Source organism: Bombina bombina, chromosome 4 (genome assembly GCF_027579735.1).
Source record: "Bombina bombina isolate aBomBom1 chromosome 4, aBomBom1.pri, whole genome shotgun sequence".
Taxonomy (NCBI): Eukaryota; Metazoa; Chordata; class Amphibia; order Anura; family Bombinatoridae; genus Bombina; species Bombina bombina.
Window position 1 is genome coordinate 195606836 of NC_069502.1, and position 16079 is coordinate 195622914.

At 38.6% G+C, this 16079-nt stretch overlaps 1 non-coding gene across 1 annotated transcript; it reads left to right on the forward strand.

Annotated features, from left to right (window-relative positions):
* The first annotated feature begins 271 nt into the window (after nucleotides 1–271).
* On the forward strand, nucleotides 272–434 carry LOC128658501 (U1 spliceosomal RNA). The gene has a single exon (XR_008402193.1). It is a non-coding gene; the product is annotated as a U1 spliceosomal RNA (small nuclear RNA).
* The last annotated feature ends 15645 nt before the right edge of the window (nucleotides 435–16079 follow it).

Sequence of the window (16079 nt, forward strand, 5' to 3'; positions counted from 1 at the left end):
TTTTCATATACATGTGTTTTTCTATTAGGGTAATAAGTGTTTTGGATATTTTCACACAATATAACTATCATTCAGTTTGCGAGACAAAACAGCGATATATGCAGGGGGAAAAGTTTATAGAATATGACAGAAATTGAGAAGTTTTTAGCAGAATAATTTTATTTTAATATTTAGTTTTTTTCCGTTTTATTGAATTTTTAAATTATGTTTTTTTGTGATTACTATTGTAATGTATGTATCACCTTCACATACTTAAAAACACCCCTGCGACATACTTACCTAGCAGAGGAGTCTTAGCCATGATCACTAAGGTGGCTCTCGCAGGGCGAGGCTGGTTCATTGCACCCCGAGCCCGCTGACCTCTGTGATTTCCCCACATGCGGGAAACTCGACTGCACAATTTATGGTAGTGGGGACTGCGTGCGCGGTTTAAAAAAAACAAACAAAAAAAACCACCCCTGCGACAAACGCTGTTTATAAGGTAAAAACTACCTTTATAGAATTAGGGCATGGGCTTCATAGCACCAGCAAGATTTCTTATAAAATCTCACAAACCCAGAGAACTTTAGAGAAACAGGCCCTCGTATTACAAGTTGAAAGTAAAAAGTTTGTTAGTAAATGGAATTCAACCTGTGCTATATTTTAAAATATTTAAAATTAAAAAATTTTTATTATATTAAATTATATTTAAAAAACGCACTTTGAGATTAGCAATTCTTCATGTGCTCTAGCCCAACACCAGCGTTCGCCTGTCCGTGAGTACTCTGGATTATTTGAACTAATATTTGATTTTGCAGTCATGATCGCAATATTGGTGTATCAGTTCTCAGCATTAACAAGCCCAGACTATTTTTACAATAATTGTAAGCAGCCGTCTACTGAGAGATAGTCGGTTAAGCCCAACCTACATCCCACATTTGTGGGGATCACGAAAGCATAGTCAGTAGATTGTTAGGGATCTTTTCCTACCCAGTGGATGTCTTACAATGGGCCTCTGATTTTGCTTGAATATGATAATTTGTTGAAGTAACGATCCTGTGCTTTATTGTATTATTATGCACTGACACATTGTTAATGTCTTAATAGCCAGAGTCTCAGACAGTGCTACCTTATTTTTCTTTTTCAAATGTTTTTATACCAATCCCTTGTAGGGTGTTATTTTTTTTATTATTTTTTTTTGGTTTTAATTATTCTTTATTGTCATGTATCAATTTTACAATATTAAAAGTCAATGTTAGAAACTATACCTCATATAAGAACTATGATGATAATAACAGGTAAATATTAGATGGTAATAGAAGTGGGGGGGGGTGACTTGTCATATAGGAGTAATTTATGAGTGGCAAGGTGTGTAAAACTACGCCTATGTACTGTAGTTTCAGGGTGTTGCAGAGTTCCATTTATCAAACATGTATTCATGGATCTTGGCTCTGTTCTCTCTCAGAAAGCGGAATCTTTCCAATTGTAGGAGTTGGGTTACTTGGGATTTCCATTCATTGATTGAAGGCATGGTTTGGGAAATCCAGGGCCCGATCCAATATACGGCCCAGGTTTCAGCGTAAATGCAGAAACCCGCGCCGCCCATAATTTCACCTTGCACATCGGGGTATTACATAAACCCCGCCGGCAGTTCAAAATTCAAATCAGCCAATCGGATGAGAGCTACTGAAATTCTATTGGCTATTCAAATCAGCCAATAGAATTTTAGTAGCTCTTATCCTATTGGCTGATTTGAACAGCCAATAGGATTTCAGTAGCTCTCATCCGATTGGCAGATTTGAATTTGAAGGCTCACATCAGCCAATAGGAATTCAAGGGATGCCATTTTTAATCGCGTAGCTTGAATTCCTATTCAGTGTACGGCGAAGATCGTATGAAGAGGATCCTCCATGTTCCAGGGTCGCCGGTCTTCAACTCCGCCCTCCGCTCCGCGCCGGCTGGTTCCTGAAAGAAGAAGTCGCCGCTTGGAAGAAGACTTCACCGCCTGGAACAGGACCTTCTCTGCCGGACTTCAGGACAGGTGAGGACCACCTGGGGGTTAGACTTAGGGTTTTTTAAGGTTTTTTTTGGGGGGGGTTATTTTATTTAGATAGGGTGAGCAAAAAAAGAGCGGAATGCCCTTTTAAGGGCAATGCCCAAAAAATGCCCTTTTCAGGGCAATGTGTAGTTTAGGGTTTTTAGTGTTAGGTTATTTTATTTGGGGGGGTTTGATGAGTGGGGGGTTTTACTGTTGGGGGGGTTGTGTATTTTTTTGGAAAAAGAGCTGATTATCTCGGGGCAATGCCCTGCAAAAAGCCCTTTTAAGGGATACTGGTAGTTTATTAGATTAGGGGGTGTTTTTATTTGGGGGGGGGCTTTTTTATTTTCATACACCGTGATTACGAGTTTTGCGGTAACAGGGGTGCGTTGCTAACAAGCATTTTTTTTTTTCAACGCTCCCTTAAGACAACGCTGGTATTACAGGTTTTTACAAACCCAGCGTTAGCCTCAAAAAAGTGAGCGGAGAGCAAAATTTAGCTCCACATCTCACTGTAATACCAGCGCTGCTTACGGTAGCGGTGAGCTGGCTAAATGTCCTTGTGCACGATTTCCCCATAGGAAACAATAGGGCTGAGCCGGCTGAAAAAAAGCTAACACCTGCAAAAAAGCACTGTTAAGCTCCTAACACAGCCCCATTGATTCCTATGGGGAAAGGAATTTTATGTCTACACCTAACACCCTAACATGAACCCCGAGTCTAAACACCCCTAATCTTACACTTATTAACCCCTAATCTGCCGCCCCCGACATCGCTGCCACCTGCATTTTATTATTAACCCCTACTCTGCCGCTCTGGACACTGCCGCCACCTACATTATACCTATGAACACCTAATCTGCTGCCCCCAACATCGCCGAACCCTACTTTATATTTATTAACCCCTAATATGCCCCCCCAACATTGCCGCAACCTACCTACACTTATTAACCCCTAATCTGCTGCCGCCAACGTCGTCCACTATAATAAATGTTATTAACCCCTAAACCTAAGTCTTACCCTAACCCTAACACCCCAATTTAAATATAATTTAAATAAATCTAAATAATATAACTACAATTAAATAAATTATTTCTATTTAAAACTAAATACTTACCTATATAATAAACCCTAAGCTAGCTACAATATAACTAATAGTTACATTGTAGCTAGCTTAGGATTTATTTTTATTTTACAGGCAACTTTGTATTTATTTTAACTAGGTACAATAGTTATTAAATAGTTATTAACTATTTAATAACTACCTAGCTAAAATAAATACAAATGTATCTGTAAAATAAATCCTACCCTAAATTACAATTACACCTAACACTACACTATCATTAAATAAATTACCTAAACTAACTATAATTAACTACAATTAAATTAAATAAACTAAAGTACGAAGAAAAAAAAACACTAAATTACAGAAAATAAAAAATAATTACAAGATTTTTAAACTAATTACGCCTACTCTAATCCCCCTAATAAAATAAAAAAGCCTCGCAAAATAAAAAAAATTCCTACCCTATACTAAATTACAAATAGCCCTTAAAAGGGCCTTTTGCTGGGCATTGCCCCAAAGTAATCAGCTCTATTACCTGTAAAAAAAAATACAATACCCTCCCCCAACATTACAACCCACCACCCACCCACCAAACCCTACTCTAAAACCCACCCAATCCTCCCTTAAAAAAACCTAACACTACCCCCTTGAAGATCACCCTACCTTGAGCCGTCTTCACCCAGCCGGGCACAAGTGGACCTCCAGAGGGGCAGAAGTCTTCATCCGATCCGGGCAGAAGAGGTCTTCCAAGCGGCAGAAGTCTTCATCCAGACGGCATCTTCTATCTTCATCCATCCGGAGTGGGTCCATCTTCAATCCAGCCGACGCGGAGCATCCTCTTCAAACGAAGTCCAAGCGAAGAATGAAGGTTCCTTTAAATGACGTCATCCAAGATGGCGTCCCTTGAATTCCAATTGGCTGATAGGATTCTATCAGCCAATCGGAATTAAGGTAGAAAAAATCCTATTGGCTGATCCAATCAGCCAATAGGATTGAGCTTGCATTCTATTGGCTGATTGGAACAGCCAATAGAATGCAACCTCAATCCTATTGGCTCATTTGCATCAGCCAATAGGATTTTTCCTACCTTAATTCCGATTGGCTGACAGAATCCTATCAATTCAAGGGACGCCATCTTGGATGACATCATTTAAAGGAACCTTCATTCTTCGCTTGGACTTCGTTTGAAGAGGATGCTCCGCGTCGGCTGGATTGAAGATGGACCCGCTCCGCATGGATGAAGATAGAAGATGCTGTCTGGATGAAGATTTCTGCCGTTTGGAGGACCTCTTCTGCCCGGATCGGATGAAGACTTCTGCCCCTCTGGAGGTCCACTTGTGCCCGGCTGGGTGAAGACGGCTTAAGGTAGGGTGATCTTCAAGGGGGTAGTGTTAGGTTTTTTTAAGGGGGGATTGGGTGGGTTTTAGAGTAGGGTTGGGTGGGTGGGTGGTGGGTTGTAATGTTGGGGGGGGTATTGTATTTTTTTTTTACAGGTAATAGAGCGGATTACTTTGGGGCAATGCCCAGCAAAAGGCCCTTTTAAGGGCTATTTGTAATTTAGTATAGGGTAGGGATTTTTTTTATTTTGGGGGGCTTTTTTATTTTATTAGGGGGATTAGAGTAGGTGTAATTTGTGTAAAAATCTTGTAATTATTTTTTATTTTCTGTAATTTAGTGTTTGTTATTTTTCGTACTTAAGTTTATTTTATTTAATTGTAGTTAATTGTAGTTAGTTTATGTAATTAATTTAATGATAGTGTAGTGTTAGGTGTAATTGTAACTTAGGTTAGGATTTATTTTACAGGTAAATTTGTAGTTATTTTAACTAGGTAGCTATTAAATAGTTAATAACTATTTAATAACTATTGTACCTAGTTAAAATAAATACAAAGTTGCCTGTAAAATAAAAATAAATCCAAAGCTAGCTACAAATGTAACTATTAGTTATATTGTAGCTATTTTCAGGTGTATTTTATAGGTAAGTATTTCGTTTTAAATAGGATTAATTTATTTAATTGTAGTAATTTTATTTTGTTTTATTTAAATTATATTTAAGTTAGGGGGGTTAGACTTAGGGTTAGACTTAGGTTTAGGGGTAAATAAATGTAATATAGTAGTGGCGACGTTGGGGCCGGCAGATTAGGGGTTTATAAATGTAGATAGGTGTCGGCGATGCTAGGGACGGCAGATTAGGGGTTAATAAAATCCTAATGTTGTAGGGTGGGGCTTCTGGGTTGTGAATGAATGGGGTGAGAGGAGAGTACACCGACAAAATCTGTGGAGATGATTTGATTATCTAATCCCATTGGGTAAAGAATTTGTCTAGGATGGGATAATCTTTTATGTGGAGAGGTCTTTATTTTGTTAGCAGCCATCCTAGGTTCCCTACATTGTCGGTTTGTAAAATATCTCTGCTAATTTGTACCCATAGCTTATCTGGTGCATTTGAACAAAGTTCGATTTGATGTTGCATTTTTATATATCTCTAGATTGGGTAGGCCTAGTCCGTCTGATGATTTAGGGAGGTGCAAGCTAGTCCTGTTAACTCTTGGTTTGGTGTTTTTCCAGATACATTTTTCAATCTCTCCCTGCAATCTGTTTATATAAGTGCAGTGTAAAGGAATAGGAAGAGTCTGTAGATAGTATAATATATTAGGTAGGATTTTCATTTTTATTAGTCCTATTCTTTCTAGCCCTGATACAGGTTTATTCTTCTAGGAGGAGAGGTCACATATTATTTCTGCAAGTAGTTTCGTATGGTTTTTATCAAATAGGGTTGTGTAGGGTGTTATTTTAACAATTTTGATTAAATGTTAAGTTTTATTTGTGGTCCCTTCAAGTGGATTTACCTATGTGTTTAAGTGTGTGTCGGAATAGTGGTTACTTTTCTCTTTTTTCTTCAGATCCTCAAAATCTGGCCTGTTAGGGAGGCCTCAGGACAGGTTTGAAAACCAGTGAGACAGAGGATGCAATTTTAATGAACTTTACTTCTATTATCCAATTTACTTTATTCTCTTGGTATACTTTGTTCAAGAGTAAAGCTTGGTAGGCTGAAAAGAGTTTAGGAGTGTGTGTGTGTCTTTAGCATTCTGTGGCATCGGTGTTTGCAACTATGTATAAAATTGCTATAAACATTGTTGCAAACACTGCTGCAAATATGTATGCACATTCTTGGGCTTATCTAGGATTACTCTTTAAGAAAAGATAACAGCAGAGCTAAGCAAAATTGATAATATATGCAAAATGTAGAGTTGTTTAAAATTGCATTCTCTATCTTAATAATAAAAGCTTAATTTTAATTTGACTGTCTCTTTAATGGAGAATGGCAAAAAAAATGGCAAAAAAAAATCTCAGCTTGAATAAAGTCTTCCCCTTGATACAGCAAAATAATTCAAATCTGGTGTTACTATATGTGAACTTGTTTAAATTTGCCAATTAAGGTGTATTTAGCTGTAATAGTATTTTGTTATGGTTGTTTATACCACCATGTGAAGCTATAAAATAAATGAAAGAACTGCAATGCAGTAATTGTATCTACAAAATGTACTCTGACATTCCACAAGATGGATCTCAAAATAAAATATCACCATTATTAAATTGGACATAATTAACTACACCAAAGTCCTTTACTGCCATTTTAAGAGACAAATTGTGCAATACACACACAGACACACAAACAAAAAACTGCTCAAGGATGCACATTTAACCTTTTAAAGCCGTTATGCCGTTCCATTCCGTCATAATTAGACTGGGCTTTAAAGCCGTTATGACGGAATGGAACGTCATAACTAACGGCTGTCCTGAAGCCTTCTGTGCTTCAGGGATTTAATCGCGGTCTGGAGGGCGTTCCTAGGATTGTAGGGACGCCCCCCAGATGCGATCCAATAATTGAAATCTCGCGATCGTATGCACGATCGCGTAGTTTCAATTTGTCTACATCGGAACAGTTGTTCCGATGTAGGCACTTTAACCCTGTCACGAAAGGGTTAATCGTATAATAAGTGCTTTGTACCTACTTCATACATCAATGTTAGTTTTGCAGGCCATGACAGATGTAATCAAACCACAGAATATCCATTTATCACATCAGTTTGTTGCAAGTGCTTTTAGACAAACCATGCAACAGTAAAACATATTTGCAGCATTTATTCACATATCTACAGGTTGTGTACTATATATACTATGATACAGCATGCTTGAATTTAGATTTTAGTATTTATTGTAAAGGAAATCGGAAACATATACAGTAGGTGTAACGTCACTGACTGTGACACCACTATAGTTTATTACCAATGTTATCCCCCTGAGGCTTAAAGTTAATCGCTTTATCTTTTTCAAGCAGCAAATATTACATTTTAAGCATCAGAGTCCTGGACTTCAGTCTGAAATTTTAAGTGCATGAAAAAATCTAATATTATGAAATGAAATCTGTATGATAACAAGAGGCAACATACTCATCCACCATCTCAACATATGTGTTTTGAACATTCATTTATGGATGTAATTAAGCAATCAGCAAAGTTTTTTTTTAAAAAAAAACATTTGATTTGCTAATCTGAGACAGCATCTTTATTTTTTTATATTAAGAATTCAATTTATACTTCCTGACACACTGCTAATGATAGTAAATATGAAAACGATGCCGTCACTGAACGTTTTAGCTTATGAGCCATTTGACTGAATCTAATTAACTGTAAAAAAAAATGCTATCACCATTATTTTTTCATACTTCCTGTTGATTTCATTTGGGAATCGTATTTACAGAAAGGTGTAAGTTTTTTTACAGGAAATGACAACATTTCTTGTAATTGACTACCAATGTGTTATAGTTTTCAAGGTATATATTGGTATTATTATTTAATTATACTTTATGTAGGCTGACCATATTGCCGCTTTAAGAAGGAACACATATGAAAAATACATATGCCAGGGTTCTTATATAAAACATTTCCTTAAACAGCCCTGAAAACAGCCCTGACATATGTATTTTTCATATGTGTCCCTTTTTAAAGTGGCAATATGGTCAGCCTAACTTTATGTGCTAATCACAGACTTACCAACAACACTTCTGATACACAGGGCTTGTAGGTGCTTTTAATAAAGTTGGCGATTGACGTAATAGAGACAAAAGATTTTGGTGGATTTTGCTTGACAGATAATGACTTAATCATGGGCAGTATTAGATAAAAACTATAATGGGTATATGGGACATGAAACACAATTTTTTTTTCTTTTATGTTTCCGATAGAGAACCCAATTTTAAAAAAGTTTCCAATTTACTTCTATTATCAAATTTGCTGCATTGTTCTCATGTTATTCTTTGTTTAAAGATATCTAGGTAGGTAGTGTGCACATGTCTGGGTTACTACACAACAGGAAATAGTGCTGCCCTCTAGTGCTCTTGCTAGTGTATAATGTTGTAAAATAGAGCTGCAGACACGTGCACACTTCTGAGCTTACCTTTCTGCTTTTCAACAAAGGATAACAAGTAAACAAATAACATTTGATAATAGAAGTAAATTGGAAAGTTATTTAAAATTGTATGCTCTATCTGAATCATGAAAGAACAACTTTGGTTTCTATGTCCCTTTAAATAGTGGTTTGAGCAGGTAGAATATTTAAGGTATTTGGGAAGAGTTTCAGAGATCAAGGGAGACATTTGTACATAGTAAGGGCAGTATTGGAAATATCTTGTAGGCTTGTTTGACAAGAAGTGATTGTGGCAAAAAGGAGGAGTAAATCATGAAAACATCATTTATGTAAGAACTTACCTGATAAATTCATTTATTTCATAATGGCAAGAGTCCATGAGCTAGTGACATATGGGATATACATTTCTACCAGGAGGGGGCAAAGTTTCCCAAACCTCTAAATGCCTATAAATACACCCCTCCCCACACACATACTTCAGTTTAACGTATAGCCAAGTAGTGAGGTGTAAAAAGGAGTAAAAAAGAGGAACTGGAAAATAATATTGTGCTTTTATAAAAAAAAAATATATAACCACCAAAAACAGGGTGGGCCTCATGGACTCTTGCCATTATGAAAGAAATTAATTTATCAGGTAAGTTCTTACATAAATTATGTTTTCTTTCATGTAAATGGCAAGAGTCCATGAGCTAGTGACATATGGGATAAAATACCCAAGATGTGGAAGTCCACAGAAGAGTCACTAGAGAGGGAGGGATAAAATAAAAACAGCTATTTCCGCTGAGAAATTAAATCCAAAAAATAAGTTCTTCTTAAAAACAGAAGAATCCAACTGAGACAGCTGCCTGAAGAACTTTTCTACCAAAGACTGCTTCAAAAGAAGCAAATATATCGAAATGGTAAAATTTAGTAAATGTATGCAAAGAAGACCAAGGCCTAGATTTGGAGTTTGGCGTTAGCCCGTGAAAACCAGCGTTAGAGGCTCCTAACGCTGGTTTTAGGCTAACTCCGGTATTTGGAGTCACTCAAAAAAGGGTCTAACGCTCACTTTTCAGCCGCGACTTTTCCATACCGCAGATCCCCTTACGTCATTTGTGTATCCTATCTTTTCAATGGGATCTTTCTAACTCCGGTATTTAGAGTCGTGTCTGAAGTGAGCGTTAGAAATCTAACGACAAAACTCCAGCCGCAGAAAAAAGTCAGTAGTTAAGAGCTTTCTGGGCTAACGCTGGTTCATAAAGCTCTTAACTACTGTACTCTAAAGTACACTAACACCCATAAACTACCTATGTACCCCTAAACTGAGGTCCCCCCACATTGCCGCCACTCGATTAATTTTTTTTAACCCCTAATCTGCCGACCGCCACCTACGTTATACTTATGTACCCCTAATCTGCTGCCCCTAACACCCCCAAAATAATAAATAACAAAGACCCCCAAAATAAAAAATGCCCTACCCTATTCTAAATTACTAAAGTTCAAAGCTCTTTTACCTTACCAGCCCTGAACAGGGCCCTTTGCGGGGCATGCCCCAAGAAGTTCAGCTCTTTTTCCTGTAAAAAAAAACATACAATACCCCCCCCAACATTACAACCCACCACCCACATACCCCTAATCTAACCCAAACCCCCCTTAAATAAACCTAACACTAAGCCCCTGAAGATCATCCTACCTTGTCTTCACCTCACCAGGTATCACCGATCCGTCCTGGCTCCAAAATCTTCATCCAACCCAAGCGGGGGCTGGCGATCCATCATCCGGTGGCTGAAGAGGTCCGGAAGAGGCTCCAAAGTCTTCATCCTATCCGGGAAGAAGAGTAGATCCGGACCAGCAACCATCATGTTCCAAGCGGCATCTTCTATCTTCATCCGATGAGGACCGGCTCCATCCTGAAGACCTCCGACGCGGACCCATCTTCATCCGGCGACGTCCAACTGAAGAATGACGGTTCCTTTAAGGGACGTCATCCAAGATGGTGTCCCTCGAATTCCGATTGGCTGATAGGATTCTATCAGCCAATAGGAATTAAGGTAGGAATATTCTGATTGGCTGATGGAATCAGCCAATCAGAATCAAGTTCAATCCGATTGGCTGATCCGATCAGCCAATCAGATTGAGCTCGCATTCTATTGGCTGTTCCGATCAGCCAATAGAATGCGAGCTCAATCTGATTGGCTGATCGGATCAGCCAATCGGATTGAACTTGATTCTGATTGGCTGATTCCATCAGCCAATCAGAATATTCCTACCTTAATTCCGATTGGCTGGTAGAATCCTATCAGCCAATCGGAATTCGAGGGACGCCATCTTGGATGACGTCTCTTAAAGGAACCTTCATTCGGCTAGTAGGAGTCGGGAGAAGAGGATGTTCCGCGTCGGATGGAAGATGATGGCTCCCGAAGAAAGAAGATTGAAGATGTCGTTGATAGAAGACTTCATCCGGATCATGGACCTCTTCAGCTCCCGCTTGGATGAAGACTTCATCCGGATCATGGACCTCTTCAGCTCCCGCTTGGATGAAGACTTCAGCCGGATCATGGACCTCTTCAGCCCCCCTGCTTGGGCTTGGATCAGGACATCGGAGGAGCTCTTCAGGTGAACCTGGTATGGTGAAGATAAGGTAGGAAGATCTTCAGGGGCTTAGTGTTAGGTTTATTTAAGGGGGGTTTGGGTTAGATTAGGGGTATGTGTGTGGTGGGTTGTAATGTTGGGGGGGGTATTGTATGTTTTTTTTACAGGCAAAAGAGCTGAACTTCTTGGGGCATGCCCCGCAAAAGGCCCTGTTCAGGGCTGGTAAGGTAAAAGAGCTTTGAACTTTAGTAATTTAGAATAGGGTAGGGCATTTTTTATTTTGGGGGTCTTTGTTATTTTATTAGGGGGCTTAGAGTAGGTGTAATTAGTTTAAAATTGTTGTAATATTTTTCTTATGTTTGTAGATATTTTTTTATTTTTTGTAACTTAGTTCTTTTTTATTTTTTGTACTTTAGTTAGTTTATTTCATTGTAGTTATTTGTAGATATTGTATTTAATTAATTTATTGATAGTGTAGTGTTAGGTTTAATTGTAGGTAATTGTAGGTATTTTATTTTATTAATTTAATGATAGTATAGTGTTAGGTTTAATTGTAACTTAGGTTAGGATTTATTTTACAGGTAATGTTGTAATTATTTTAACTAGGTAACTATTAAATAGTTCTTAACTATTTAATAGCTATTGTACCTGGTTAAAATAAATACAAAGTTACCTGTAAAATAAATATTAATCCTAAAATAGCTACAATGTAATTATAATTTATATTGTAGCTATATTAGGATTTATTTTACAGGTAAGTATTTAGCTTTAAATAGGAATAATTTATTTAATAAGAGTTAATTAATTTCGTTAGATTAAAATTATATTTAACTTAGGGGGGTGTTAGGGTTAGACTTAGCTTTAGGGGTTAATACATTTATTAGAATAGCGGTGAGCTCCGGTCGGCAGATTAGGGGTTAATACTTGAAGTTAGGTGTCGGCGATGTTAGGGAGGGCAGATTAGGGGTTAATACTATTTATTATAGTGTTAGTGAGGCGGATTAGGGGTTAATAACTTTATTATAGTAGCGCTCAGGTCCGCTCGGCAGATTAGGGGTTAATAAGTGTAGGCAGGTGGAGGCGACGTTGAGGGGGGCAGATTAGGGGTTAATAAATATAATATAGGGGTCGGCGGTGTTAGGGGCAGCAGATTAGGGGTACATAGGGATAATGTAAGTAGCGGAATTTTACGGAGCGGCAGATTAGGGGTTAAAAAAAATATGCAGGGGTCAGCGATAGGGGGGCGGCAGAATAGGGGTTAATAAGTGTAAGGTTAGGGGTGTTTAGACTCGGGGTACATGTTAGGGTGTTAGGTGCAGACGTAGGAAGTGTTTACGCATAGCAAACAATGGGGCTGCGTTAAGAGCTGAACGCGGCTTTTTTGCAGGTGTTAGGTTTTTTTTCAGCTCAAACAGCCCCATTGTTTCCTATGGGGGAATCATGCACGAGCACGTTTTTGAGGCTGGCCACGTCCGTAAGCAACTCTGGTATCGAGAGTTGAAGTTGCGTTAAAAATGCTCTACGCTCCTTTTTTGGAGCCTAACGCAGCCTTTATGTGGACTCTCAATACCAGAGTTATTTTTATGGTGCGGCCAGAAAAAAGCCGGCGTTAGCTACGCGGGTCTTTACCGACAAAACTCTAAATCTAGCCTTAAAAGTTTGCAAATCTGATCAACTGAAGCTTCATTCTTTAAAGCCCAAGAAGTGGCAATCGATCCAGTAGAATGAGCTGTAATTCTCTGAGGCGGAGACTGTCCCGCATCCAAATAACCCTTTTGAATCAAAAGCTTTAACCAAGATACCAAAGAAATGGCAGAGGCTTTCTGACTTTTCCTAGAACCGGAAAAGACAACAAATAGACTAAAAGTCTTCCTGAAATCCTTAGTAGCCTCAACATAGTATTTCAAAGCCCTTACCAAATCCAATGAGTGTAACAATTTTTCAAGCTAATTCTTAGGATTCGGACACAAGGAAGGAACAACAATTTCCCTACTAATGTTGTTAGAATTCACAACCTTAAGAAGAAATTTAAACAAAGTCAGCAAAACAGCTTTATAGTGATGGAAAATCAAAAAAGGAGACTCACAAGAGAGAGCAGAAAACTCAGAAACTCTTTTAGCAGAAGAGATAGCCAAAATGAACAATACTTTCCAAGAAAGTAGCTTAATATCCAAACAATCCATAGTCTCAAAAGGAGGAGCCTGCAAAACCTTCAAAACCAAATTAAGACTCCATGGAGGAGAAATAGACTTAATAACAGGCTTGATACAGACCAAAGCCTGAACAAAACAGTGAATATCAGGAAGTTTAGCAATCTTTCTATGAAATAAAACAGAAAGAGCAGAGATTTGTCCCTTCAAAGTACTTGCAGACAAACCTTTATCGAAACCATCCTTAAGAAACTGTCAAATTCTAGGAATTCTAAAGAATGTCAAGAGAATTTATGAGAAGAACACCATGAAATATAGGTTTTCCAAACCCGATAATAAATCTTCCTTGAAACAGACTTACGAGCCTGCAACATAGTATTGATCACTGAGTCAGAGAAACCTCTATGACTAAGCACTAAATGTTCAATTTCCATACCTTCAAATTTAGTGATTTGAGATCCTGATGGAAAAACGGCCCTTGAGACAGAAGGTCTGGCCTTAAAGGAAGTGACCAAGGTTGGCAACTGGACATCCGGACAAGATTCGCATACCAAAACCTGTGACGCCATGCTGGTGCTATCAGAAACACATGAGATTCTTCCATTATGATCTTGAAGACCAAGGAACTGCTAACACATCCACCATCTCCGCCTGAGAATCCCTGGACCTGGAAAGATATCTGGGAAGTTTCCTGTTTAGATGGGAAGCCATCAGATCTATTTCTGGAAAACCCCAAAACCCCACATCTGTACAATCTGAAAAAACACATCTGGATGGAGAGACCACTCCCCCAGATGCAAAGTCTGATGGCTGAGATAATCCGCTTCCCAATTGTCTACACCTGGGATATGAATCGCAGAAATTAGACAAGAGTTGGATTCTGCCCAAAAAAGTATCCGTGATACTTCTTTCATTGCTAAAGGACTGCGAGTCCCTCCCTGATGATTGACATATGCCACAGTTGTGATATTGTCTGTCTGAAAGCGAATGAAAAGTTCTCTCTTTAATAGAGGCCAAGCCTGAAGAGCCCTGAAAATAGCACGGAGTTCTAAGATATTGATTGGTAACCTCGCCTCTAGAGGATTTCAAACGCCTTGTGCTGTCAGAGATCCCCAGACAGCTCCCCAACCTGAAAGACCTGCATCTGTTGAGATTACAGTCCAGGAAGGACAAACAAAAGAGGCCCCTTGAATAATACGATGATGGTCTAACCACCAAGTCAGAGAGAGTAGAATGCTGGGATTTAAGATTATTAATTGTGATATCTGAGTATAATTCCAGCACCATTGATTCAGCATGCAAAGCTGCAGAGGTCTCATATGAAAACGAGCAAAGGGGATTGCGTCCGATGCTGCAGTCATGAGACCTAAAACTTCCATGCACATAGCCACTGCAGGGAATGATCGAGAATGAAGGTTTCGACAGGCTGAAACCAATTTCATTTGTCTCTTGTCTGTTAATGACAGAGTCATGGACACTGAATCTATCTGGAAACCTAAAAAGGTGACCCTTGCCTGAGGATTCAAGAAACGCTTTTGTAAATTGATCCTCCAACCATGTCTTTGAAGAAACAACACTAGTTGATTTGTGTGAGATTCTGCTAAATGAAAAGATTGAGCCAGTACCAAGATATCGTCCAAATAAGGAAACACCGCAATACCCTGCTCTCTGATTACAGGTAGAAGGGCACCGAGAACCTTCAAGAAGATTCTTGGAGCTGTCGCTAGGCCAAATGGAAGAGAGACAAATTGGTAATGCTTGTTTAGAAAATAGAATCTCAGAAACCGATAGTGATCTGGATGAATCGAATGTGAAGATAAGTGTCCTGTAAGTCTATTTCGGACATGTAATGACCTTGCTGAACAAAAGGCAGAATAGTCACCATCTTGAAAGTTGGAACCCTTACAAAATGATTCAAAACCTTCAGATCCAGAACTGGTCTGAATTAATTTTCTTTCTTTTTGACAATGAATAGATTTGAATAAAAACCCAGACCCTGTTCCTGAACCAGAACTGGTGTAATCACCCCTGATAGCTCCAGGAAAAGCCTGAGCTTTCACAGGATTTGTTGGTACATGAGAGAGTAAGAATCTTCTCACAGGAGGTCTTTTTCTGAAACCTATTCAATACCATTGAGAGACAATGCTCTTAAAGTGAATGTAAATTTTACTATTGTTAGTAATAAATATTGATTAATCCTAACTGTAATAGCAAAACCGCTTTGTTGGATTTTTAATAATCTGAAAATCCAAGATTATAATCAAGATTTATACTTAGCTCCGTTTTTTCTTTTCGCTCCTCCCATCCATTACTTTGCTGTGTACTTCCTCATAACGTCTAGAGCGGTCCCACCCGCTCTATGACGTATCATCAATGCTCGTTCACGTTGTTTTGTTTTTGTGCGCATGCGTTTAAATTTGACTGACTGATTTGCGCATGCGTTAGTCAATAGATTTGCGATTGCGATTGAGTCAATTGAAAAATGTTGTGGCTCCTGGGTTTTCTCTACGCATGCGAACAGCGTGAACGCGCAGCACTTCCAAATCAAGGTGTTAGGTTTACGCATGCGCAAAGAAAATACGCATGCGCATAAAGAACTAATGACGTTTGGGTAAAGGGGCTGGACGCCACGGGGTAAGGAAAATCATTAGTCGGGTTAAGTGTCAATCACTATGCAAAAAGTGAAACAAAATGGCGGGCGAAGGGAGAGAGCGAGACAAAGATACCTAGATAAGTAAAATAATAGATCAAATATAATTTATTGAAAAAAATCATGACTTAACCTTATGCTATTTTTGTGTGCTAAAGCTTTTCGCATTGTGTGCTATCTCTGAGTTTACATCCAC